This window comes from Gopherus evgoodei, chromosome 9, assembly GCF_007399415.2.
Source record: "Gopherus evgoodei ecotype Sinaloan lineage chromosome 9, rGopEvg1_v1.p, whole genome shotgun sequence".
Classification (NCBI taxonomy): domain Eukaryota; kingdom Metazoa; phylum Chordata; order Testudines; family Testudinidae; genus Gopherus; species Gopherus evgoodei.
The window spans coordinates 61,847,472-61,875,153 of NC_044330.1; the positions used below are offsets into that span (position 1 = coordinate 61,847,472).

Here is a 27,682-nt window from a genome sequence, read left to right on the forward strand (position 1 = left end):
CTTCTAGTTACTGTTATGGGCAGTTCACAAATGAAAGTAGTTTGCTGCCCAAGAGAAATCAATCGGCTTGAAACTGACCAGCTTGAAATGGTAAACCCCACTATACCGCGACCCCGCATTTAGCGCGATCGAATTTTTTGGACCCTAATCATCGTGTTATAGCAGGGTTTCACTGTACCATCCTCACCATAACTGCCAACTGCACTGTATCTGATATATCTGTCAACTCATCAAACTGCAGTGAAAACCAGTCACATATTTCCAAGTCATCCTTTAGCTGAGTTTGCATGTCGCTTGAAATTGCATGTATCTTCCTCGTAACTGTTGTCTGATAACTGCAAGCCTTGTATTGCCGACAAAATCTCACACTTGTTAGAAAATCCTTGAAATAGGCAATCAGCACCAGTCAAAAATGCTTCCCTCCACAATTCACCATCTTGAAAGGATTTTTTCTTCTTTGCGAGCAGATGAGCAATTTTAAAGGAAGCAATAGTAGCACTTTTAGACTTTTTACCACTTGTCTAGTGAAAACAGATAGGTTTGATTTGAATTGATTAATTTTCTTCTTTCTCAACTCAGATTTAAGTGGATGGCTAATGTCAAAAGAGTCGTGATTAGTTTGAAAATGGCGTTCGACATTACGTTTTTTCAGCACTGCAACAGTACCACTGCACAATAAGCTAACACATTTCCCTTTATTTTCAATAAAACAATAGGATTCTTCCCACTCTGCGTTGAAATAATACATATTTATTTAAACCACTCATTTTGGGGCAAAATGTTAAAAAATAAAATCACAAAGCACAAGAAAACAGCAGTATCAGTGCAGCGGAAGAATACTCACATAATATATGGAACCACGGGTCACTAACATCCCACTGCGTGCGCAGGCTCAAGCAGAAAAAAAAAGAGTGGTGATACATGAGTGACGAGAAGTTGGAACCAACAGCATGTGCATGAGACAGCCTACATTCACACTACCATGATACTATTAAACCTGGTAGGTCGTTCCGGTGAACGAAAATGAGACCAGTTTGCGCTAGGTAGCATGGAGAGAAGAAGGAGAGAAGCCATGGCCCTGCGCCTGCCGGGGACAGAGAACATCTGTCCCCGGCAGGCGTGAGGCAGTGGCACTACTTTTCACACCTTGTCACTAGGCAGGCGCACATACATGCTCCGGCGGGTCCCATGGCGCACATGGGCACCACATTGGGGACAACTGCTCTAGAATATCATCCAGGAGACATCCTATCATCCTGTGGCCTGGGAATGTCTCTGCTCATTTTACCTGTGTGCATCATTCATGTCTGACAGTATCTGAAATGTTTCTTCATTGGCGCATTGTGAATGCAGATTTGCAAATGAAAGACTTTCTGATAACAGCAATATGCATCTTCCCTACTGCTTAGTGTTATCTGATGGCTGGTAATGAAAGACTCTCTGTTCTGGTCTTTCTATGTGCGAGAGGTGGGTTATACCAGCTCTCTTTCCTGTCTGTGGGACTGTGGGTTTAAATTTCAGCTTAAGCATTAACAGTTCCTTGCAATTAACTTATTTTTGTACCTCCTGTTGTAGCTTTGTCAGGGTTGCAGACATTGGATGCCTCATTTAGCAGGTATGTTGGTGTTTCTGCATCTTCCCCTTGTGTTGTCTGCTTACAGCTTAGAAAGTTCAAGAAGGTCTTTGTAAAAGTGAAGCTGTAGCTCAAGTGATGGAGCCTGCACTGTTGGAGCTGTAGAAAGCAGGGCTCTCTCTGCAGGTGTCTTCATTGCAGGAGTTTGGCTTATTACTGAGAAGAGAGAAGCTCTTCAGAGTTCAGGTTGCAAACTCACACCCATTACAAAGATGATATTGTTCCCTATTCTCATGCTGTTGCATTTTCAGCGTTATTGCAACATTTTTCTTTATTTTTGTTTATTTAAAAAATGGAAGGGACTACACCACACTTAGCACAAGGCGATATCCCAGAGTCTGGTTATTTATCACACCCACATACTGAGTGTTGTCTTAGATTGGATGGCAAGCTTTTTGGGGCAACTCTCTCTCAATATGTGTTTGTACATAATCTAGCACAGTCAGACTCCTGTCCTGACTGAGGGCTTCAAGTGCTACAGCAATGCAAATCAATAGTGATCTCAGTGGCACCTGGATTATGGTTTGGAAATGTTGATCAAATTGAATGGGGCGATGGGGGCAAAAAACCTAACTGGCTTCAAGACTGTGTGTGAAAAGTTTGTGGAGAGGATGGTGTGATAGGATGGCCTACAGTGGCATGTGGCCCATAGGCAACTGTTAGTCACAAAAATCACCAACAGCTGGAGAGGGGACACTAAATGAGGAGGGGTCTGAATTACTATGGAGAATTCTTTCCCAGGTATCTGTCTGGTGGGTCTTGCCCACATGCTCAGGGTTTAATTGATTGCCAAATTTGGGGTCAGGAAGAAATTTCCCCTGGGTCAGATTGGCAGAGAGACGCTGGAGGGTTTTCGCTTTCCTCTGCAGCACGGGGCATGGGTCACTTGCAGGTTTAAACTAGTGTAAATGGTGGACTCTCTGTAACTTGAAGTCTTTGATCATGATTTGAGGATGTCAGTAACTCAGCCAGAGGTTGGGGTCTGTTACAGGAGCGGATGGGTGAGGTTCTGTGGCCTGCAATGTGCAGAAGGTCAGACTAGATCGGGGCAGGCCAACTTTTTGGTCCGAGGGCTGCATCGGGTTTCATAAATTGTATGGAGGGCCAGTTAGGGGAGGGGTCATGGCCCGGCCTGCACCTCCTATCTGCCCCCCGCCAGGGACTCCTGCCCCATCCACACACACACCACTCCCTGTCCCCTGACTGTAGCGTGACCAGATGTTAAGGGGAAAATATCGGGACTGCCATGGGGAGAGGGGGGATTTACACTCACCCGTCTATGAGTTTGGCCGCAATTTGGCGGAGAGCCCTTCAGTTGCGGACAGTCTTCGGCGGTATATCAGCAGCGGGTAATAAACCTTGCTGCCAAAGACAGAAGCACCCCGCCACCGAAATAGTGCCAAAGACCGTCCGCGACTGAAGGACTCTCTGCCGAATTGCCGCCGAAGACCAGGAAACAAAATATCGGGACAAATGGCATCCCGACTGTACTCTGGTCGGGACGAGGGACAAACATTTCAAAATCAGGACAGTTCTCATTTTATTGGGATGTCTGGTCACTCTACCTGACTGCCCCTGGATCGCTGCCGCCCCATCCAACCCCTCCTCTCATTTCTTATGGCCTCCCCGGGATCTCTGCCTCATCCAACCACTCCTTCTCCCTGGCCCCTGACTGCCCCCGGAACCCCTTCCCCTGGCTGCCCCCTGCTGCCCCATCCAACCCCCCTCCTTCCTGACTGCCCCCGGGACCCCTGCCCCCATTCAACCCTCTGTTTCCCTCCCGACCACCATCCACACCCCCGCCCCCTGCCCTCTGTCCAACCCTACCTTCTTCCTGCCCCCTTACTGCGCTGCCTGGAGCACCGGTGGCTGGCAGCGCGGTCGGCTGGAGCTGGGCCAGGTTGTCGCCACTGCCACTAAGCAGCACAGAGACCAGGTCAGGCCGGCTCTGCAGCTGCGCTGCCCCAGGAGCTCATAGTCCCGCTGCCCAGGGCATTGCACTGGTGGTAGAGTGAGCGAGCTGAGGCTATGGGGGGACAGCCGGGGAGGGGCCAGAGACAAGCTTCCTGGGCCAGGAGCTTGGGGGCCTTAAAGTCTATGAGTCTGAGACCTTTTTGAGATTAAGGGTAACATTATGAAAGCATTGGAAGTCCCATTTTCAAAAGTGACTGAGGCATTTCGGAGCCTAAATCTCACAGTAAATCAGCGGGGTCAATGAGTTGACTTTGAGAATTTTTCCTCACAAGATGTTAAAATGCCCTTTTTTGAACATGCTTGCAGAACATCTACCCCATCTGTATGCTGGGATAACAGCACTGCCCTACCCTACAGGGGTATGAAGAGAAACGCAGTAAAGACTGGGAAGTGCTTTGAGATCTACTGATCCATAAATGGTTGTTACAAGGAGGAGAGAGAAAAATTGTTCTTAATCACTGAAGATAGGACAAGAAGTCGCGGGCTTAAATTGCAGCAAGGAGATTTAGGTTGGGCATTAGGAAAAACTTCCTAACTGTCAGGGTGGCAAGCACTGGAATAAATTGCCTAGGGAGGTTGTTGAATATCCCTCATTGGAGTTTTTTAAGAGCAAGTTAGATAAATGTGTCAGGGATGGTCTAAATCAGGAGTTCTCAGACTTCATTGTACTGTGACCCCCTTCTGACAACAAAAATTACTACATGACCCCAGGAGGGGGGACAGGAGCCTGAGTCTGCCTGGGCCCCACTGCCCCAGGCACAGGGGCCAAAGCTGAAGCCTGAGGACTTCAGCCTGGGGTAGGGGGCCTGTAACCTAAACTCCACTGCCGAGGGCTGAAGCCCTCAGGCCCTGGGCAGTGGGCTTCAGCCCTGGTCCCTGGCAAGTATAAACCATCCCTGGCGACTCCATTAAAGTGGGATCGCAAACCATTGTTTGTGAGTCACTGGTCTAGATAATACTTATTCCTGCCATGAGTGCCGGAGACTCGAATAGATGACTTCTTGATGTCCCTTCCAGTCCTACGATTCTATGATAAAGAGCGCTATATAAGACCTAGTTAATACTTATTATAATTTAGGTGACCTGTATATTGTCAGGGCTGTGCAAAAGAAGGCAGGACTCAGTTGGCAATGCTCCTCTTCTTCAATCCAACTTATAAGTTTGAGGACCCATCCGATCCACTGAGACTTTATTTAACCTCACGTGCATGCACACACTCACGTGCACAAAAGGGAAATTTGATAATAAACAATAATTTCATTTTAAAAAAACAGACAGTTACAGTCATTTCCTGATCGTGTTGTACTTACCCATTCCCTCACTTCCAAAGCCCAGGCATTTGAAAGCGGAGTGATGAATAGATCATAAATCTCATACTGCCCACAGAATAGCAAACACAACCTTATAGTCGAGTGTACAAAATTTGAAGTTCTTCAAAATGCAATCCCCTTAACTCTGACCTCATAAATGCTGTTCTTTCACTAGTGATCACAAGATCTAATTACAATGCCAAACCCTCTGAAAAGCAAAATTGATGAGCTTGTCTCATTGCTGCATGACTCCCGTTTTATATGCAATAATGTTGCTGTCATGAGTATTGATCAGCCTGAAGAGCCTATCTACAAAATCCCATCATTCTGCCATAAATGCATAGTGTTCAACTCTTCCTGTACAAACTAAGTATACATTATTCTCATGAAACCTCAATTATAAGCGTTACACTAAAATATTCTATTTCCTATGTAGCAGAATCCCTTAAAAAAATTAGATACCGAGGTCTGTGACTGGGGCTTTTCGGTGCTATGATAACACAAATTATTAATAACAGAACACCACAAATACTTTAAGACCCCCTCCCCACTGCCCAAACATTGTATAGGTCAGAGTTAAAGTGGTTGTGTTGCGATGAACTTTACATTTCTGAACGGAATAATGTGTGTGTCATTGCAAGTAGGATCACAGGTGTGGTGCCCTTAACTCTCCACTTCCTTGCCTTGGAGTGCTGGCTCTTTGCAGCCATCACTCAGTTCTAAAAGGAAGGGTTTGGCCTTGGAATGTATAACGTACTTTGGGCCTCTCCCAGTGGGAGGTGTTGCAGACAGTGCAGTACTTGCATTCCTCCATCTTGTGGTCAGTCTGTGCTGCCAGCCGTGGTTTTGTTACACTGTAGCAACTGTACTCCTTTTCCTTGTGATGTCCCCAGGGAAGCCCTGTGCAGCTGAGTGACTCATTGGCTGAGCTGTCATGGTGCCCTGTTAATGGACCTGGAGCCCTTTCAGTGGCCAGCAGTTCTGTTCTGCCCTCTCCCCCCAGTAGATACCCATCAAACCCCTGTCAGCTCATGATGCCTCAGAGAGTGGGGTGTGCAGTTTTTTGGCTGCTGATTGCCCCACTTACCCTGCTGCTTGGGGCACTTACTCTCTCTGACCCCATCTGCCTTTTGGGTTTTGGCAGCAGTGAGAGGAGATTTCTTCCAAGGTGTCATCTTAACTCTACCTTCGTATAACCACTTTTGAAATGATTTTTTAAGATCTGGTCTCCAGTCAGTTCTAAATTCCAGTGTCCTGCTGCTCCTCTGGATGATTTATACATTGTGTTTGCAGGAGTCCCTTCAGCGGAGTGGAGCTAGTAAAGCTGTGATTTGTTTGTGTCCCATTCCTGTCTGGGAGACAAATGGCAGCTATGAAGCAGCCTGAACAAAAATAAAAAAGAGATTCACTCGCCTTGTAGAGTTCTGATGATCGGGCATGGCTGGCGAGGCAAGTGTCCCAAAAGAAGCCTGCCTGTCTCTGTGTTAATAACTCAGGAGGTGTAAAGCCCATGCCAAGAGTGCCGGAGCAGGCTGTTTGGCTCTCCCCAGATCTCTGTAGAGAACGAGCAGATCATGCTCAAAATATGCTTTTCCTTTGGGATCACGATGTTTAAAGGTCAGCAGGATTAATGTACAGTTACTTGTAGTGCATTCGTCTGTAATTTTGCAAAGGAGCTGCTGGCACCTTGCAGGCCAAACACGGAGGAGCTGGCTGAAGCACTAAGAGCTGCAGTGCTGCCCTGTCAATGCTCACTCTTCCCTTCCAAAGGGAAACTCCCGCACCTTAGGAGTGTGGAATTAGGCACTGAAATACCTGTAAGGATCTGGGCCCTAAAGCCCTGGTGGGTGCACTGAGCAGGGCTGGAGTGGAGAAGGAATTTGTGCTGAAAGGATGGTCCAGTGGTCCGGGCACTAGGCTGGGACTTGGGAGACTTGATTCCATTCCGTGCTCTGCCACAGACTTTCTGTGTGACATTGGTGAAGTCCCTTAGCCTGTGGACTCAGTTCCCTGAGGATGCTAGCACTGCCTTGTGCATGAAAGCACTTGAGATTGCAAGCATTACAGACTGCAGTCTGCTTACTGTATGGGGTTCTGCCTGTGTTTGCCCTGTGCAGACAGGAGGCCTCGTGGCTTCTTTAATTCCATGCAGCATCTTCCTGGGAACATGAGCACCACCTACCCTACAAGTGAGGAGTCATCACGGCATATCAACTGTTTTCATAAATAACCAGTTAACTCCCCGCTCTGCTGCTATCACTGTTCAGGTTTGCTGGCCACATGGAAATAGATGGACTGTGCCGAGCTTCTGAAAACTTGCTAAATTATTGGGTGGGGAAAAGGGAGAAGAAATGTAGGAAAGCTGGGAGATGTATGCATGTGTAGGGCATTGGAGAGCTGGCTTCTGTCACTGACTCCACCTGTGTGACCCTGGGCAAGCTGACTGCCAGTACTGTGCCTCAGTTTCCCCCTCTGGAGGATAAGATAATGAGCCTTACTTCCCATTGCAAAGTGAGATGTGACTCTCAGTTAAAAGTGCCACGTAGGTCCTGAGTATTTACTGTTGTTGTTCCCATGAAAGGCCCAACGCATGGATGGGAATTTGCATTTCTGAGCGTGGTGCCAGTCATACAGTGGAGAGGAGGATCCTCATTTGGAAATAGTTGCACTTTGCTGCTGCCCTTGGGTCGCTTCCTCCAGCAGCAGACGGTGTATGAATTGGCCTAAGCCAGACCTGCTGAATTGATTCTTAAAATGTTTGAATTTATTAAAACATTTGGGTGCTTGTTTAAGTGTTGTTGATTTTATAGTTTCACCTGCGTTACAGTGACAGCTGCTGGCACATTGATTTCATTGTGGCATAAAAAGCCATTGCCCTCTGCTATAGCGCTCCAGTTTAAATCCGTTCAAAGCAGATATTCTTCTTTGAGTGGTGTCCCTATGGGTGCCCCACTGTAGGTGTGTTTGCAGCCCTGTGCTGCTAATTGGAGAACTTCAGAAGCAGTGTCCCTTGGGCCCGCACATGCGTTGTCTCTCTGTGCTGTGCCACAAGGTTAGCCAGCGCAGGCAGGGCCTGTTTTAGCAAGTGTGGGGCCCAATTTGTATTCACTGGGCGGACCCGCTGCCGAAGACCCAGAGCACCACTGGGTGAGTTAAAATTAAAAAGGCCGCCAGCGTGATGCAGTGCGGGACTCTTTTAGGCGCGGGTCCCGATTTGGGGGAATGGGGCAAATCTCCCTAAAGCCGGCCCTGAGCACAGGCTAACCCCCCTGAGTTCTTTCTCAACCGCCCCTGGCTAGAGATGGAGCCATTACTTGTCAGTTAGTGGATCATTAACTCTACTTTTCATTTGTTAAACTTTAGCTTTTAGAAACCTTCTAACTTTCTTCTGGCTCTTTATTTGTCCACACCTGAAAAAAGAAGAGAGAAGAGACTTTGTTCTTTTGCTCAACCCCGGTCCTGAGGGGGAACCCCCTGGACAAGCGTATACCCGGCTCTCTGGGCTTCAAGAAGTATCGCACTTGCAGTGAGGTGATTCCTGGTGGCGGATGTGCATTCACTGCCTCGGTGAGGCATCCAACAGTAGTGTTCCCTCTGTCAAGATCCCACAAGGACAGAGAGCTCCACCAGAAAATCATCAGTATGGATGTGGGTCTCTGACCCCAGCCCTCCGACTGTCATGAGTCTTCCACTCAGCCTTTGACTTTGAAGGATAGTGAGTTGAAGAAACAGTCCAGGGACTCCTTTCACAAGTCAAAAAATTGAGCAGGAAGTTCCCTCAGCGAGCCCAGGAATAGCCAAAAGTGATTGCCATCTCACTTGGTATTCTCGGCAATGAGATCATCTGGTACCTACACCTCACAGCGACCGTCAGTGTCCAGTACCGTTCATAGGCCTATGGACCCTTTGGGCATGGGCACCGAATCTTCAGTACAGAGACACAAGGGCAAACACCCTAAGATGCTCCTGTAACGCAAGCTGATGTTGGTTCACCAGTGGCATCAGCACCCAGCACAAGAGAGATGGATGCGGACGAGGTCCCCATGTCCCCCAACACCGGGACATTCGGTATTGATGGAATTCCATCATGAGCATGTTGGAAGCTTGACTCTCCCTCCCTCGGTATCGAGATCATGGCACCAAGCCATGGCCAGCTGAGGGTATTTCCCCACAATCATGCCATGCCCCTCTAATGGCAAGCGAGGGATTGGATAGCAAGCCAGAAGGAGTTTCACAATACTCCTCCCAAGCTCCATATGGGACTCACTATTAGCAGGGTCTGGGAATACACCACCAGGTGTGACCACCACCATCCTGGTGCACCACCTGTGGGCATCACCACCAGGTCCTATACCACTGCAATTGCTGTACTGGGACCCCTGGGCTGTGCAGACACAATCTGCCTCAAGGGTACTGAGCATTGCCCAAGAACCTGCATACCCAGATGTTAGGCGGGCCCTTCATTCTATCTTGGTAGGACAAAGGCCTTCAAAAAGTCCCTAGACTGTTCCTCTCTGTGCCAGAAAGGTCCAAGGACTCAGCAATATCAGCCCAAAGACTCTCCAAGTGGTTCTTGAATTGCATCAGACACCACTACCAAATTTGTAACATGACCCCTCCAAATTCAATCCATACACATTCCACAAGATCAATCTTCTCATCTCTTGCCTTCTTGAAGGATGTCCCCATCTTATAGATCTGCAGAGTGGCAATGTGGATATCAGCCCACATCTTCACAGAACATCATGCGATCATCAGGGACTCTGCCTCTGATACCATCTTTGGCTCCACAGTACGGTCATCTGTGACTGACCTGACTTTGAAGTCCCAGCCCTCCAGTGCGGGTACTGCTGGGAGTCACCTACAGTGGAGCACCCACAGGGACTGTACTCGAAGAAGTTGTTACTAGCCTTGTGCAGTAACAATGGTTCTTTGAGATGTGTGTCACTGTGGGTGCTCTACGACCCGCCTGCATTCCCTATGCTTTGAAGTTCTCGCTATGACTCTGGGTAGAGAAGGAACTGAGGACGGTTAGCCCACATGCACTGGCTAGCCTTGTGGCACAGCACAAGGAGAGACCACGCATGTGCGGGCCCAATAGACACTGCTACCGAAATTCTCCAATCCTCAGTGCAGAGACGGAGACACACCTACAGTGGGCCACCAATAAGGACACTACTGGAAGAACGGTTTCAGAGTAGCAGCATGTTAGTCTGTATCCACAAAAAGAACAGGAGTACTTGTAGCACCTTAGAGACTAACACATTTATTTGAGCACAAATACTCCTGTTCTTTTTACTGGAAGAACCATCATTACTGCAAAAGATGAGTAACTTCTTCATCCTAGAGGAGCAGTATGCTGGAGGGGGTGTGGGGGCATGTAATCTCCCAGTGCTGCCTCCTATTGGCAGCAATAAATTGCTATCACACAAGGTTATGCCTCATTAGGGCTCAAACTCTCCCTGCACTAGGACACACGGAAATTGTGACATAATAGAAATGGCTGTTGGCTTCCCATTGCTAGCTGTTCTTTTCAACCCCCTTTTCTAGTTAGTGTAAACAGACCTGGATCCAAGTGGCTACTGGTGCTGATGAAAACAGGATTAATTCTTGAATGCTGAGTGCTGGTGTTGCCACTAGAATGCCCCGCAACCAGCATAACCAGCAAGAAAGTAAACAAGCAGGTTTTCAGCTCTCAGAGCGACTGAATCCAGCTTTACAAGTTGCATGCTGGAGGCTGGGTTGTGGGTGGAATCCCAACTACTGGCATATGGGAAGGAATAAAAGCCTTCAGGGCAGCAATGGAGGAAGGGAATCGTTCCCAGTAATGGAGAATGGGATGAGAAGCTGAGGCCGGTAGTGAAGGGAGGAGGAATTTAGCTTAAATTTTAGGGGGAAATTGATTTGTCACACTGCGAGCATGTGATACGCGTGCTCTGCATTGACGCAGAGTTCATGGGCCAGAACCAATGTCTTACAACCTAAAGGGGTTTGGGTCAAGAATGCATGTGATTGTCACTCTGTGTGTTCCATCTTGCCATGGTGACTGGAGCTACCAGGATTTAAACAGGGCTTGGCTGGCTGGTTATCTTCTATGAAGAGAACAAGGCTTTGGTATACGTTCCGTTTCCCCTGTGGCTTGCAGACCTCCTAGGTGTGCAGCTTGGGCTGCTGAGCAGTGTGAGGGGGTTGGAGCCTGGTGCAGTGGGGATGTTTTGCTCTGGTTTTTGTTGACTGGCTGTTAATTGCACAGGGAGGAGATCGGAGGCTGATGTTTCCTGGCTTGTGGTTTAGTAATTGCCAGAGTGCTCAGAGCCGGAAAGGATGCTTCCTTGACTAGAAATCAAAGGAAGCAAATGAGAAATAATGATGCACTTGCAGCCTTGCTGAATTCTGGGGATCAGGCAAGAGGCTCTCTGCCCCCTTTTATGGTCCTACATTCCACAGGCCTTTGAAGGAAGCAGAACGTGAAGATTTTCACAGCTAGTGTGTACAGCTGTGGGAGCTGCAGCTATCAAAGGCCTCCAGGCCCTGGGGGTCAGGGTGACTTAGTGAGTGGCTACAGAGGTGCTTTTAAATTACTCTGATTGCAGAAAAATACATGTTGCTTTTCCTGCACACATGACACAAATCAGCTAAGCAATGGTAAGAATCATAGAATATCAAGGTTGGAAGGGACCTCAGGAGGTCATCTAGTCCAACCCCCTGCTCAAAGCAGGACTAATCCCCAGACAGATTTTTCCCCACATCCCTAAATGGCCCCCTTAAGGCTTGATCTTCCAACCCTCGGTTTAGTAGGCCAATGCTCAAACCACTGAGCTATCCCTCCCCCATAGGTTAACACCCTATGTGTGCGCACACACAGTGTATTGCACTAAACAAGCCCTAGACATTGGATTCTATTGGAGATTCAAATAGACTCAGGCTCTTTGGCTCTCTCGGCATTGCCTGTGCAGGGAGGGAGGATGCTGCAAATTCTGTGGGGCCAGGGGAATGTGTTATTCTTTATTTGTGTAGTGTGGAGTATTTGTAGGTGCTACTATAAATTGTAGTGAGGGTCTCAATCTAGAGCCCCATTTCGGACCCTTTAATGTTGCTCCTGCAGTATCAAGCAGTTGGAAAGCCACAATCTCCCTAATGGGGCAGTAAAGAGCAGCCATGCTTTCCTCTCCATGTCCTGTCAAAGGGGTCATGCTTGGTCTGTTCCAGGGTGAGGAGGCTTGGTTGCATCATCATGCAGCACCCTTGGACTCCAAGGAGGTGGATAAATTGGAAAGAGTCCAGCAGAGGGCAATGGAAATGATTAGGGGGCTGGGGCACATGACTTACGAGGAGAGGCTGAGGGAACTGGGATTATTTAGTCTGCAGAAGAGAAGTGAGAGGGGATTTGATAGCAGCCTTCAACTACCTGAAGGGAGGCTCCAAAGAGGATGAAGCTCAGTGGTGGCAGATGACAGAACAAGGAGCAATGATCTCAAGTTGCAGTGGGGAAGGTCTAAATTTTTCCTGATATCCGACCATTTCACTAGGAGAGTGGTGAAGCCCTGGAATGAGTTATCTAGGGAGGTGGTGGAATCTCCATCCTTAGAGGTTTTTAAGGCTCAGCTTGACAAAGCCCTGGCTTGGATGATTTAGTTGGGGTTGGCCTAGATGGCCTCCTGAGCTCTCTTCCAACCAGGGCCGCACAGAGGATTCAGGGGGCCTTGGGTCTTTGGTGGCGGGGGGGCCCTGCTGCGGCGGTAGTTCAGCAGCGAGGGTCCTTCCACTCTGGGACCTGCCGACGAAGTGCCCCGAAGACCTGCGGCAGGGACGCCTGCTGCCGAATTACCATGGAAGCGAGACCCGCCGCCGAAGTGCTGGGTCTTCGGTGATAATTTGGCGGCGGGGGGTCCTTCTGCTCTGGAGCGGAAGGACCCACTGCCTCTGAAGACCTGGAGTGGAAGAAGCTCTGGGGGCCCGGGCCCTGCAAGAGTTTTCCAGGGCCCTCAGAGCGAGTGAAGGACCCTGCTCCATGAACCCCAAAAAACTCTCGTGGGGGCCCCTGTGTGGCCTGGGGTAAATTGCCCCACTTGCCCTCCAGCAGCCCTGCTTCCAACCCTAGTCTTCTATGATTCCAGCAGTCATAGAATATCAGGGTTGGAAGGGACCTCAGGAGGTCATCTAGTCCAACCTGCTGCTTGAAACAGGACTAATCTCTAGATCCCTAAGTGGGCCCCTCAAGGATTGAACTCTCAGCCCTGGGCTTAATAGGGCAATGCTCAAACCTCTGAGCTATCCCTTGCCCCTGACTGACAGGTGGCCCTTTGGGGGTCATTGCTATTTGGGTGATTTGATTATTTTTTTTAGAGCAGCCCTGCACTGCTCAGATTGCCCCAAGATTGAGGTGCTGCAGATGGCTCCTGTGCAGCTTCTGCAGCTCGGCTGCATCCAGTGGACTGATCTGAAGGTTGAGCCCTTACTGCGCAGTCACCACCTCCAAGAACCTCTCATATACAGGTAACCTCTGTCATGTAGCATTCTGTTCTCTATCTGCTAAGGGCTGCTGCTCATGTATGCTAGCGCCTTTGGACAGTTTACAGGTTTCTGTAAAATCCTAACAAGTGCATTGTAAACCTACCACCCATGGTGATCATGAAGGATGGCTTGGCTTCAGACTCTTGCAGAACAGGGCTGGCTGTATAGCTCACTGGTTTTCTAAGGGTAGGTCTACATCTACAATTTTGCAGCGCTGGTTGTTATAGCTGTATTAGTACAGCTGCATAGGGCCAGCGCTGCAGAGTGGCCACACTTACAGCAACCCAGCGCTGCAAGTGGTGTTAGATGTGGCCACATTGCAGCGCTGTTGGGCGGCTTCAAGGGGGGTTCGGGGAACGGGAGAGCAAACCGGGGAAGGAGACCTGCTTCGCCGCGGTTTGCTCTCGCGTTCCCCGAACCCCCCTGCAAACCGCAGGGAAGGAGACTTGCTTGCTCCGGGATTCGGGGAACGCGAGAGCAAACCGCAGGGAAGGAGACCTGCTTGCTCGGGGATTCGGGGAACGCGAGAGCAAACCGCAGGGAAGGAGACCTGCTTGCACGGAGGTTCGGGGAACGCGAGAGCAAACCGGGGAAGGAGACCTGCTTCGCTGCGGTTTGCTCCCGCGTTCCCCGAACCCCCCTGCAAACCGCAGGGAAGGAGACCTGCTTGCACGGGGGTTCGGGGAACGCGAGAGCAAACCGGGAAAGGAGACCAGCTTCGCCGCGGTTTGCTCTCGCGTTCCCTGAACCCCCCTGCAAACCGGGGAAGGAGACCTGCTTGATTACCAGACGCTTCCTCAGGTATGCTGGGATACCTGCTCATTCCACGGAGGTCAAGAAAAGCGCTGGTAAGTGTCTACACTTGATTACCAGCGCTGGATTCTCTACACCTGAGACAAAACGGGAGTACGGCCAGCGCTGCAAACAGGGAGTTGCAGCGCTGGTGATGCCCTGCAGATGTGTACACCTCCTAAGTTGCAGCGCTGTAACCCCCTCACCAGCGCTGCAACTTCGTGATGTAGACAAGCCCTAAGTGACATATCTGATGTATGGTGCGTTAGGGAGCCTGCTTGAAAAAATACCGGAGTGGTCAGAGGGCGGGGAATGGGGATTGAATGGGGGCAAGGGCCCCGCGGAGCAGTCAGGAAGGAGAGGGGGGGTTGGATGGGGCAGTCAGGGGCAGTGGTTCCAGGGGCGGTCGGGGATAGAGAGAAAGGTTGGTTGGATGGGGTAGGAGTCCTGAGGGGGGGCGTCAAGGAACATGAGGGTTGGATGGGCCATGAGTCCCGGGGGGCGGGCCATGACCCCCTTGTGGGGCGGGGAGGGAACTGATTGTTAAGATCTTGGCAGCTCATCACTGCTCCCAAGTACATCTTAATCCAATCAGACTAAGGAAATAGAATAATAGCAGCTGATGGTTAAGCATTAGGAAGCATCTGTTATTGACATGATCCTTCCCCATTGCAAATTTTCCAACCCAGAGGACTATGACTCTTCATTTCACACTGAGTGAGTAGGAGATTGCTGCAGAGGGAAAGGTTTCATTTCATTGTCAGAACAAATACCTTAGTCAATTGATTAAATAGTATTAGCTGTTTAGAATGATAGGAAATGCTTAACTCTGGTACGAGGGGAGAAGAAAACTGCAGAGAATTGTGGACTGAGAGAATTCTGGGCAAGGCACAAATATAGAGAGTATAACTTCTAGGTCATGACCTTTGATGGGGTGACAGGTATTTTGCATATGGAGAAGCCTAAAAATGTTGCTGTGTTGCTAGATGGCAGGGATGCACGAGGAGCTGCTCAGTAAAGCAGAGATGTTATCGGGAAAGAACTAAACAAAACAAAACAAGCCTCTTGTCCTGTTCTGTCAGAAACTTGTCCTTCTTTGTCAGTCCTTCTTTGTCAGGCTATCTGCTTGCAGTGGAAAAAATAAGAGCAAACTGCTACAGAGTGCAAGCTGCATGGTGGCCCAGGGATGGATTTGTACACTGGGGCGAGTGGCCCTTGGCGCTCTGACTGCAGAAGCAGCACTGAGAGGTCAGAGCTGAAGAATCAAAGGAGCAGAGATGGGATTAATAGGACGAGTGACATCAGAATGGCCTGGTCCCACCCTCAAGTTGAGGAAACTGGTGTTGTGATCTCAGGGGGCCAAGGTAATATGGTTGGAAGGACACCCCCGAGCTGGCACCTTGTGATGGAAGAGGTGGAGCCTGGTCTTTGATCATGCTTGGAAGGGATATCTCCAGCCCCTGGAGCAGTGGTTGTGAGAAGTACTCAGGCTGTGCCAATAGTGGGTTCTATCATTAGGAACGTGGATGGTGGGTGGCTTGCCTACGGGCAGCAGAGTGTCGCATCTTTCAAGGCACTGAGACAGATTTCCAGACAGGCATGGCCAGGGAGGAGCCCGTATCTCCTGGCATGGATAGGGATGTGTAGGAGATAGGTCCTGGAAACTAAGTTTAGATTGCTAGGAAAGAGAGGCCTCTGTGGCAGCTTTCTGTGGAATGCCTCCAGTTCCACACTCATGGCCAGCTAGACCAGAGGGCACCTCAGAGCCTAGGTGAAGGTGACGGAAAGGAGTGGTTTACGTCTGGCAGTGGGAAACTTTTTGGGGTAGGCAGAGTCTATATGGAGGGAGAGCAGGGTTCCACACTTACCCACAGGAGAGCCAGACAGCTGATGTGCCCAGCTAACAAGATTTCGGGGGGGGGGGGGCGGTTATTTTTCCTAGTGGGAGGCAGAAAGGAGCATTCATGTTGTAGAAAGACCTCTGCTAGGGATGTTTATAACACGAAAGTCTCTTTGTAGCTGGGAAAGGACAGAACAGAAATTATAGATAAACTGAGGTGGGGACAGATTGAGATCAGAGGTAAATTCTGAATAGGATCAAGGTATTCGCTAAAGAAGCTAAATGAAAAATACACATGGCCAAAAATATAACAGTAAATGTCTATAGAGCAACACAAGAAGCTAATTTCTCAAAATGAGTGAACTCAAATGCCAGTCAATGGAAAAGGAGCCTCAGATGACAGGATCACTGAGACAAAGATCCATGGGATAGTGAGGACAGCAGATCAATGTGCTAAACCTGGCTCTAAATTAGCCAGCAAGGACAGCTGAGATCCTAGAGATGGGAGGGCATCATTTACCTGGAAGATTTCATAGACTCTATTGAACTAGAACTTCTATGTGGAGAGAGCCATACTGAGAAATTGGTAACAGCTACTATCCAGAGTCACCAGAATACAAAGGTACTACCGGAGTAATCTTGCTGACCTCTTGATCATGGAAAGGATGCTGAGTATCTAGTGCTGAGGGAGTTTAAAGAGGCAACTAAGTCTAATAAAACAGCAATAACGGGTGGTGGCTCACATGTTAAGTGGCCAGATGACACAATGAGACATGATTTAGAGAAGCAGTTTCTTGACACTGTGATTGCTTCCTGCAACAGCTAGTTTTACGGCACATAAGGAGAGAGATATCTGAAGACAGCTAGCCAGAGACATACTTAAAACAACCCAAAATAACACTAGCAGCAGTCAAGGACCAAGGGATCCTTTCAGAATCTCAGATGAGGCAAGCCTGTGAGAGAATGGGGGGGTCTGCTAAACAACCAGAGAGTAAAGGAAGAAATTAAGGAAGAAGAAGAAAGATGTTGCAGAGAAGCTAAATTATTTCTTTCCATCTGTCAAGAGGCTGTTGTGGAAGATAAAGATGAGCTATGGCAGAAAGTGAGGTGCTGGAAGAAAAAGATGAGCTATGGCAGAAAGTGAGGTGCCGGAACAAATGGCTAAATGAAACAGCAGCAGATCATCATCAGGTCCTGTGACTGCTGCCAACTGTTCTGGAGGAATTCAGAACTGAAGTGACTGAGCTGCTAAAAGATCCCGTAATCTCTCATTAAAGTCAGCTGCTCCACAGGAGTAAAACCTTGTTGATGCTATCTTTAACTTTAAAAAAAAGGTAGAAGGAGGGATTTGGGGAAGTTACAGACCAGTAAGGATTTTTTTTAGTACCAAGAAAATTAGTTGAGAAAATAATTAAAACTAGAGTTAAAAAATACTTTGCAGAATGTGACAGATTAGGGACACCCAAACATCATTTCTCTACAGGAAAACTAGGCCTGTCTAGTCTACAAGGATTCTGTGAGCATTTCAACAAAATGATAGTTGAGAACTGGCTGAGATAATTTATTTGGACTTTTAAAATCCTTTGTCAAAGTCCACGAGTTATTAAGGAAACTAGGTAGTCATGGGATTAGAGTAAAGTTTTTTGTCATGAATTAGAAACTTACTTAGGGCTACTCTGCATTGCTGTACTTCAGTAGTTGTAGACAAGCCCTAAGAGTCAGAAAACAAGAGCAAGATTCTGTGCACATCTATGCATGCACAGACACAAACGCGTGCACACACATGCTCAAATTTCAACATTGCCAAAAGTTTTTCAAATTCCAGGTTCCTGTTCTGGGCCTGGTGGTTTTTGTTTATTTTACACACACACACACACACACACACACACACACACACACACACACACACACACACACACACACACACACGGAAAAGAACATTGTTAAGGTGCAAAGTCAAGCACGACAAAGTTAGGAAATGCCAAAATTAAGGTTACTGGTCCAAATTTAATTTGGCCTTCTTGTGTGTATGCATTGTGACAGTCTTTAATTACATGATCACATACTGGTTTTTTCCACAGACCCCCTGCATCATTCAGTGCACAGGATGGATCTACTCTGGGGATGCATCAGGGTTGGGCAGTGAAGGGGAGAGTCTTCTGTAGGACCTGTGCTTCATTTGTTGCAGAAGCTGGAATGTGTTCAGAGAATGAGACAAAGGACTACAGGAAGAGAAAGGACATTCTCATGGGTAGGCCAATTGAATTTTGCCCTGAAGAACTGATTGTATCCCGCCTGCTCCAGAGTATAGTGGTGGTTGAGCTTCTCAGAGAAAAGATCACCAAATTTTTTAACACAAGGAAAACATATTTTTCCTGAGCCTTGTTCTTAGAAATGGCTGAACTATTTTGGTTTAAATAAAAAAAAAATATATCAGCTTGAGGCAGACACCCAGCATGGAATATTTGGGCCCAAACGGTAAAAGTTACAAGTGGAAAGTTACAAGCAACTGAACACGGTCATAAATTGGGAAGTGTCAGGTAACCTTAACAGGTGGTGCTACCAGCTCTGCCTTTAATTATCTGCAAAAAGAACTGACTAGTGAGCTGCAAAACTTGCAGCTAACACACGATTATTTTGACTAGTCAGTTCTAGAGAAGACTGAGGAATTGGAGAGGGAACTAATAGAAGTGATTCAGCACTGGCAAATGCAAGACAATGTGTATTGGAAGGGAGAATGTGATCTATTCATGCACCTTGGTGGGTTCTAAATTAATTGTAACCACTTAGGCAAGAGACCTGGGTGTCAGTGTACAATGGTCAATAAAACTACTACTCAATATGCAAAAGGCATAATTAACCTGTGGAACTCATTACCACAGGATAGCATTGAGGCCAGGTGTTTAGGAGGATTAGATTTTTATGGGGTAAAGAGATTATCCACAGTTAAGTTAGGCAGGATTTTTTTTTTAAAATGTGGCAGTACCTTCATGTTTCAGGGCAAAAATTAACTCCCTAATCAGATGGAATTATGAAGAAATGTTCTGTTTGTGGTGATTCTTCCATAATTGGCTAATATGGGGTTTCTTGCATTTTCTTGTGAAGCATTTGTTACTGAGTCACTGTCAGAGACAGTCTAGTGGACTGTAAGGATCACTGGTCTAATCTGGTGTGGCAAATTCCTAACAAATGCATAGAAACGGCAGCCATCAGTTTTGAGCATAAAGGTACCATGTTGAGCTGTAATTACATTTTGGGAGTTGCATGGACTGGATACATTAGAGTGGGCAGTTCACTCCTCTCTGGTCACTAGTTGCAACAGCTGAGAGAGCTAAGCAGTGCTCACAGTAACCCAAAGGGATGCCATGCAGTAGCGGAGATAAATCCCACAAGACTGAGATTGGTTAGGGGAAGAACAGAGACAGAGTTTAAGGCTCTAGCGTGGGCAAACCACCATTAGGAGAAGAGGGAGAAGATTTTGCAAAATGATATTTTTAAGGTGGGTGTATTTTGGGAACCCCTTGCTCCAATAACTAGGGTTGCCAGCTGTCTAATCACACAAGCCCAAACACCCTTGCCCTGCCCCTTTTCTGAGGCCCCGCCCCCTCACTCACTCCATTCGCCCTCCCTCCGTCACTCATTCTCCCCCACCCTCACTCACTTTCGCCTGGCTGGGGCAGTAGGCTGGGATGCAGGAGAGGGTATGGGCTCTGGGAGGGAGTTTGGGTGCAGGAGGAGGCTCAGGGCTGGAGCCGGAGGGTTGGGTACAAGAGTGGATGCAGGCTCTGGTAGGGAGTTTTGGTGCCGGGAGGAGGTTCTGAGCTGGGGCAGGGGGTGGGGTGCAGGAGGGGTGCAGGATGTGGCCTCTGGTCAGGTGGCGCTTACCTCGGGCGGCTCCCAGAAGCAACTGGCATGTCTGGCTCCTAGGCTTAGGGGCAGCCAGGCGGATCTGCAAGCTGCCCCAGCCTGCAGACACTGCCCCTGCAGCTCCCAGCCAATGGGAGCTCTGGAGTCCTGCGCTCAGAGCGGGGACAACACGCAGAAAACTCCTGGCCACCCCTTTGCCTAGGAGCCAGAGGGACCTGCCGGTCACTTCCGGGAGTCGTATGGAGCTGGGGCAGGTTGGGAGCCTGCCTTAGCTCCGGGCCCTCGCTGCCCCGCTGACTGGACTTTTAGTGGCTTATTAAAATCTCCTGGATGGCTTTTAATAGCCTCCGGGAGATTGATGCTGATTCCAGGAGACTCCTGGCCAATCTGGGAGGGTTGGCAACCCTACTGATGACCCCAGGTTTGTACTGCTTATGCTACCCAGTGAGGCATTACAAAATTCGAGATAATCCGAGTAAGTGTGCCCTTGTTGCCAAGAAGGCTAATGGCATTTTGGCTGTATAAGTAGGGGCATTGCCAGCAGATTGAGGGATGTAATCATTCCCCTCTATTCGGCATTGGTGAGGCCTCATCTGGAGTACTGTGTCCAGTTTTGGGCCCCATACTACAAGAAGCATGTGGAGAAATTGGAAAGAGTCCAGCGGAGGGCAACAAAAATGATTAGAGGGCTGGAGCACATGACTTATGAGGGGAGGCTGAGGGAACTGGGATTGTTTAGTCTGCAGAAAAGAATGAGAGGGGATTTGATAGCTGCTTTCAACTATCTGAAAGGGGGTTCCAAAGAGGATGGATCTAGATTGTTCTCAGTGGTAGCAGATGACAGAACAAGGAATAATGGTCTCAAGTTGCAGTGGGGGAGGTTTAGGTTGGATATTAGGAAAAACTTTTTCACTAGGAGGGTGGTGAATCACTGGAATGGGTTACCTAGGGAGGTGGTGTAATCTCCTTCCTTAGAGGTTTTTAAGGTCAGGCTTGACAGAGCCCTGACTGGGATGATTTAGTTGGGGATTGGTCCTGCTTTGAGCAGGGGGTTGGACTAGATGACCTCCTGAGGTCCCTTCCAACCCTGATATTCTATGATTCTAAGCCTGCAGATTTTGGAGCATGGAAAAGAGTTGATCTTTAAACAGATGGCAATACTCAATCTTACGTACAGGGGAGTTGGTGCTCTGCTATAATACCTGCTCTGCAATCTATATAGTGTCAATGTTGCATTCAATGACTCTTCTGCTGTCTTTGTCCTCTTTATTTGGTGTCCATTGATTCCTCTCCCCCCCGCTTTATGTTTTGAATGGAGCTGAAATTAACACAGCTGCTTTTGTTTCTCAGCATCAACAACAACTTGCCCTCAGTGTTGTTTTTATCCTGCCACAGCTTCTTTGTCCTGACTCTAATAGGCCGGCACTATGGTAAACAGGAAGTACCCAGAATCTGCCTATTCTGTTAGCAGAAAAAGGATTACAAAAGGGTGGAAGCAACTAAGGAGAGATATTTGTTCACACCAATTTGCTGATAATGAGCTCCAGTGAGAGAGGCTTGTTGCTTCTGAGGTGAAGGTTCTGGCAGGCCAGAGCGGGTCCTTGCACCAGAGATTTAAGTTGGACCTGTGAAGTCAGAACCAGAACATGTTCAATGCAGTAAATGAAAATCTGGTCAGTGACTGCCCTGACAAGTGCACTCTGCACTGCAACGGCACCTACTGATCCCAGGAACTATTCACTTGGAGGCAAAGCCTCCAAGAGGAATATTGAGGTTACTTTCCAGCACTATCACTGCCTGAGACTGCTCCTTAACTGGGATAAAATAGCCTCTGATTAATGACACCATCTCAGAAAATCTCCTTCCCTTTTTCCCATGTGCTTTCATGAAACCATTTGGCTTGACAGTGCAGGGCACAATTGGCAGGTTGCAGGGGCAGCAAAAGAGCTAATGATGATGTGTTTTGGGAGTGGCTGCTAGGATGAAAACTGTGGTTATTTTCCACATTGCCCAGGCTGGTGAGAGTTCTGGGGCAGAGTTGCTGAGGATCTCCTCAGTCATATTAGGAATGGGCCAGCACTGTTCCTAGGATCCCCACCCTCAGGGGTCTGTGCTGGGTGTCACGGAGTGTGGGGGAGTCCAGCCCTGCACCCCTGGGACCCACAGTGACTCTCAGCCAGCCAGTAAAACAGAAGGTTTATTGGACAACAGGAACACAGGTTACAGCAGAGCTTGCAGGCACAGTCAGGACCCCTCCACCGAGTCCTTCTGGGCTTTCAGGGTGCTTGGATCCTAGCTAGGATACCCTGAATTCCGCCCACACAGCCCCAAGCCCAAACTCAAACTGCTTCCCTCTTGCCACTCCCTTCCTTTGTCCCCTTCCCGGGCAAAGGTGTTGACCTTTCCCCTCCCTTACCTAGCTCAGGTTACCGGCTCTGGCATCGTCCATCCCCTAAAGTCCTCCCCTGATCTCCCACTCCCCACACAGACAGTACCTACTGCATCACATCTCTCCCCCCTTCGAGACTGAACTGAGCGGGGTCACTCTGCCCAGTGACCTGGGGAAGTTCAGGGTCCCCTCTCCGGGACAACGCATCCGCTGTCAGGTTGGCACTTCCCTTCACATGGACCACGTCCATGTCATAGTCCTGCAGGAGCAGGCTCCACCTCAGGAGCTTGGCGTTGGCTCCTTTCATCTGGTGCAGCCAGGTCAGGGGAGAGTGGTCGGTGTACATGGTGAAGTGTCGCCCAAAGAGATATGGCTCTAGCTTCTTAAGGGCCCACACCATGGCCAGGCATTCCTTCTCGATGGCCGCGTAGCTTTGTTCCTGGGGTAGCAACTTCTTACTCAGGTACACGATGGGGTGTCTCTCCCCCTTTTCATCCTCTTGCATTAACACCGCCCCCAGTCCCGTGTCTGAGGCATCGGTGAACACCATAAAGGGTTTGTCAAAATCTGGGTTTGCCAGCACTGGGCCACTAACCAGAGCCTCCTTCAGCGCCCGGAAAGCCTCCTGGCACTGCTCAGTCCAGATCACCGTGTCTGGCTTCCCCTTTTTGCACAGTTCAGTGATGGGGCCGGCTATGGCACTAAAGTGGGGCACGAACCTTCGATAGTACCCCGCCATCCCAATAAAGGCCTGGACCTGCTTTTTGGTTTGGGGAGCAGGCCAGTCTCTGATCACCTCCACCTTGGCTGGTTCCGGCTTCAGGCAGCCGCTCCCCACCCGATGGCCCAGGTAAGATACTTCAGCCATCCCCACCTTGCACTTCTCAGCCTTTACTGTTAACCCAGCCTTTCGGAGTCGGTCCAGGACTTGTTTAACCTGGGACATGTGGTCCTCCCAGGTCTGGCTGAAGACGCAGATGTCGTCAATATACGCCACGGCAAAACTCTCCATCCCCCTCAGTAGCTGATCCACCAGGCGCTGGAAGGTGGCCGGCGCTCCCTTGAGGCCGAAGGGCAGGTTCAGAAACTCATAGAGCCCCAGAGGGGTGATAAAGGCCGATTTCAGCCTGGCATCTGCGTCCAGCGGCACTTGCCAGTAGCCTTTGGTAAGATCCATGGTGGTGAGGTACCGAGCACCTCCCAGCTTGTCTAGTAGCTCGTCAGGCCTGGGCATAGGGTAGGCATCAGATACGGTGATGGCATTGAGCTTTCGATAGTCCACACAGAACCGGATTGACCCATCCTTCTTGGGGACCAGCACCACTGGCGAGGCCCAAGGGCTGGAAGACGGCTGGATCACCCCCAAAGCCAGCATGTCCCTGACCTCTCTTTCAAGATCCTGGGCAGTTTTCCCAGTGACCCGAAAAGGGGAGCATCTTATAGGGGGATGTGACCCGGTCTCCACCCGGTGGACAGTCAAATTAGTGCGTCCAGGCTGGTTGGAAAACAGCTGTCGGTATAGATGCAGCACCCCCCTGATCTCAGCGTGCTGGCCCGGGGTCAGCTGATCAGAGAGGGGAATCGCCTCCAGGGGGGAACCCGCTTTGGTCCCAGGGAATAGATCTACTAAGGGGTCATCTCCCTGCCCCTCCCAATGTCCACACACGGCCAACACCACGTTTCCCCTGTCATAGTATGGTTTCATCATGTTCACATGGTATACCTGACGGTGATGTGCCCGGTTTGACAGCTCCACCACATAGTTTACCTCATTCAGTTGCTTGATAACCTTGAAGGGCCCTTCCCAGGCGGCCTGGAGTTTGTTTCTCCTCACGGGGATGAGAACCATCACCTGATCTCCGGTGGCGAAGGCACGGGCCCGTGCCGTGCGGTCATACCAGATCTTCTGCCTCCTCTGGGCTCGGGCCAGATTCTCCCTGGCCAGGCCCATGAGCTCGGCCAGTCTTTCCCGGAAGGTCAGGACATACTCCACCACTGACTCTCCCTCGGGAGAGGCCTTCCCCTCCCATTCGTCCCTCATCAGGTCTAGGGGCCCCCTTACCCGCCTTCCATACAACAGTTCGAAAGGTGAAAACCCGGTAGATTCCTGGGGCACCTCCCTGTACGCGAACAGCAGGTGAGGTAAGTACTTGTCCCAGTCCTGCGGGTGCTGGTTCATAAATGTTTTTAGCATCATCTTCAGCGTCCCGTTGAACCTTTCTACCAGCCCGTTGGACTGGGGGTGATACGCTGAGGCCCAGTTGTGCTGGACCCCACATTTCTGCCATAAAGACCGGAGCAGGGCCGACATGAAGTTGGACCCCTGGTCCGTTAAGACCTCCTTGGGGAACCCCACCCGGCTGAAAATTGTCAGCAGCGCATCTGCCACTGTGTCTGCTTCGATAGAGGACAAGGCCACCGCCTCGGGGTAGCGAGTGGCAAAATCCACCACCACCAGGATGTATTTCTTCCCTGACCGGGTCATCTTGCTGAGGGGTCCCACTATGTCCATGGCCACCTTCTGGAAAGGTTCTTCTATGATGGGTAAAGGCCTCAAAGTCGCTTTCCCCTTGTCCCGGGCCTTCCCCACCCTCTGGCAGGGGTCACAGGATTGACAGTACTGTCTGACATGGGTAAAGACCCCAGGCCAGTAAAAGTTCTGTAGCAGCCTCTGCCTGGTGCGTCGGATTCCCTGGTGCCCCGCGAGAGGGATGTCATGGGCCAGGTACAGCAGCTTGTGACGAAACTTCTGGGGAACCACCAGCTGCCTCCTGATCCCCCATGACTCTACTTCCCCTGGGGGAGCCCATTCTCGGTACAGGAACCCCTTCTCCCACAGGAACCTCTCCTTGCAACCTCTCCTCATGGTCTGTACCGCACTAAGGTCAGCCCGGTCCCGGTGCTTCCGCAAGGAGGGATCTTTCTGCAACTCGGCCTGGAACTCAGCAGCTGGGACAGGAATAGGGACCGGCTCTCTCTTGCTGGCTGGGTCTGAGGCCGCAGCCTCTCTGCACCGTGCCCCTGGGCGTTCCCTGCTCCCTGGGTTAGGGTCCTGCACCTCGGGTCGAGTACCTTCTCCGTTGTCGGGGTGCAGTGCCCTTTGCCGACTCTGACTACGAGTCACGACCAGGGCACTCTGGGTGTTACTAGGCCAGTCCTCGAGGTCCCCTCCCATTAACACGTCAGTGGGCAAATATCGGTGTACCCCCACATCCTTGGGGCCCTCCTTGGCCCCCCATTTCAGGTGTACCCTTGCCACGGGCACCTTGAATGGGGTCCCGCCCACGCCCATCAGGGTCAGGTAGGTGTCAGGCACCATCCGATCTGAGGCCACTACCTCGGGTCGGGCCAGCGTCACTTCTGCGCCCGTGTCCCAGTACCCAATGACCTTCCTCCCATCTACCTCCAGGGAAACAATGCACTCCTTCCGGAGGGGCAGCCCCGCGCCCACCCGGTAAACCAAAAACCCGGAGCCTGGAGCATCCACAGGTGGTACGTTGCCATCCCCCCTTTCCTGGGAATGTAGCCCCTCCTCTGATTGGGTTTTTACCCAGTCCACCCTCTGCGGGTTGGGTCTGCTTGGTCTGTCCCTGAGCTTGGGGCACTGGGCCCGTATGTGACCTCGTTGGCCACAGCGATAGCAGCCCATGTCTCGTGGGTCCCCTTGAGTGGGTCGGAGGGACCTGCCGCTGGCTGTTCCCCTGTTGGGGGGGTTCTCCATAGGACCCCGCTGGGAGATCCCATGATGACTCTCTCTCTGCGTTGAGGCAGGCTTGCTCCTTCGAGACTCCTCCCTGCCATCCCCTGCCCGACTGTCCACAAATTGGTCGGCCAGCTGGCCTGCGTGCTGTGGGTTCTCCGGCTTCTGGTCCATCAACCACAGCCTCAAGTCGGATGGGCACTGCTCGTACAGGTGCTCCAGTATGAATAGGTCAAGCAGGTCCTCTTTAGTTTGGGCCCCAGCTGTCCACTTGCGGGCATACCCCTGCGCCCGGTTGACCAGTTGTAGGTATGTGACCTCACGGGTTTTACGCTGGCTCCGGAACTTTTTCCGGTACATCTCAGGAGTCAGCCCAAACTCGCGGAGCAGGGCCTGTTTGAACAGTTCGTAGTCCCCTGCCTCCGCCCCTTTCAGTCGGCTGTACACCTCCACGGCTGTGGAGTCCAGTAAGGGGGTGAGAACTGCAATCCTGTCTGCAGGGTCAACCCGGTGCAGCTCGCAGGCATTCTCAAAGGCCGTCAGGAAGGTATCTATGTCCTCCCCCTCCTTACGCCGGGGCAGCAAGTGCTTATCAAAGCTCTTTGTAGGCTTGGGTCCCCCCTCACTCACCGCAGCCAGGGCCCCACTGTTCGCCAACCGGGCCAGCTCCAGCTCATGTTTACGCTGGTTCTCCTTCTCCTCCCGCTCATGTTCACGCTGTTTTGCCTTCTCCTCCAGCTCTTTCCTCTTTAACTCGAATTCCTCCCGTTTCAGCTCCCTTTCATATTCCAGCCGCGTCCGCTCCACGGATGCCGAGCGTTGCCGGGAGGATCCCCTGCTGGGGGGTGAGCTTCGCTGGGCAGATCCCCTGCTGGCCGGGGGTGTCACGGTGCCCTCGGTATACACTGGGCTCCTCCCCGCCCTTCCCCTACGCCTAGGAAGGGGGGATCTCGGGAAGCCCTCGTCCGCCGGCTGACCACTCCCAGCGGGGACAGACACTGGTGCCTGCGCTGCATCTGCCCGGCTGCTTCCCTCAGAGACAGGGCTCCGTTCATTCATGCGGTCTCCCTGCTCCAGCTGGGCAATCAGCTGGTCCTTCCTGAGCCTCCCTGGATGCAGCCCCCTCTGCTTGCACAGCTCCACCAGGTCACACTTGCGCCGCTTGGCATACATCTTCCTGCTGGGCGCTCACAGGCCGGGGTGCTCGCTGCTCCCCACGGTTTTCAGGGGGACCCCTAGTGCACCAGCCCTTCTTGAGGTCACCACCTCTCTGCCAGGGTCGAGCTGTAGACTCCTCCGCCCCTGGGACCGCTCGCTGCAATCCCCCGGGGGACCCTGTTACTGCAAAGTCCTTCTCACTGGGCACACACTCCCAGGGGTTAATCACCCCTTCGTTTTACTGCTCCCCAGTCACTTACTGCAGGAAGCGCCGTCCACGGGGTGCAGTATGTCCCGCCGCTGCCACCAGTTGTCACGGAGTGTGGGGGAGTCCGGCCCTGCACCCCTGGGACCCACAGTGACTCTCAGCCAGCCAGTAAAACAGAAGGTTTATTGGACAACAGGAACACAGGTTACACCAGAGATTGCAGGCACAGTCAGGACCCCTCCACCGAGTCCTTCTGGGCTTTCAGGGTGCTTGGATCCTAGCTAGGATACCCTGAAT

The 27,682-nt window shown here is 50.5% G+C and overlaps 1 protein-coding gene across 5 annotated transcripts in view; it reads left to right on the plus strand.

Annotated features, from left to right (window-relative positions):
- The window catches only part of LOC115657517 (probable E3 ubiquitin-protein ligase MID2), a 401,900-nt gene that overhangs the window by 30,750 nt on the left and 343,468 nt on the right, over positions 1-27,682 (plus strand). The window contains exon 1 of one of the 5 annotated variants that reach the window (XM_030575454.1): positions 13,329-13,413. The exons of the other annotated variants lie outside the window; for them this stretch is intronic. The gene's annotated coding sequence lies outside the window, so the exon portion shown is untranslated. Of the gene's footprint in view, positions 1-13,328; positions 13,414-27,682 lie in introns of those variants that run through there. 5 annotated transcript variants of the gene reach the window in all.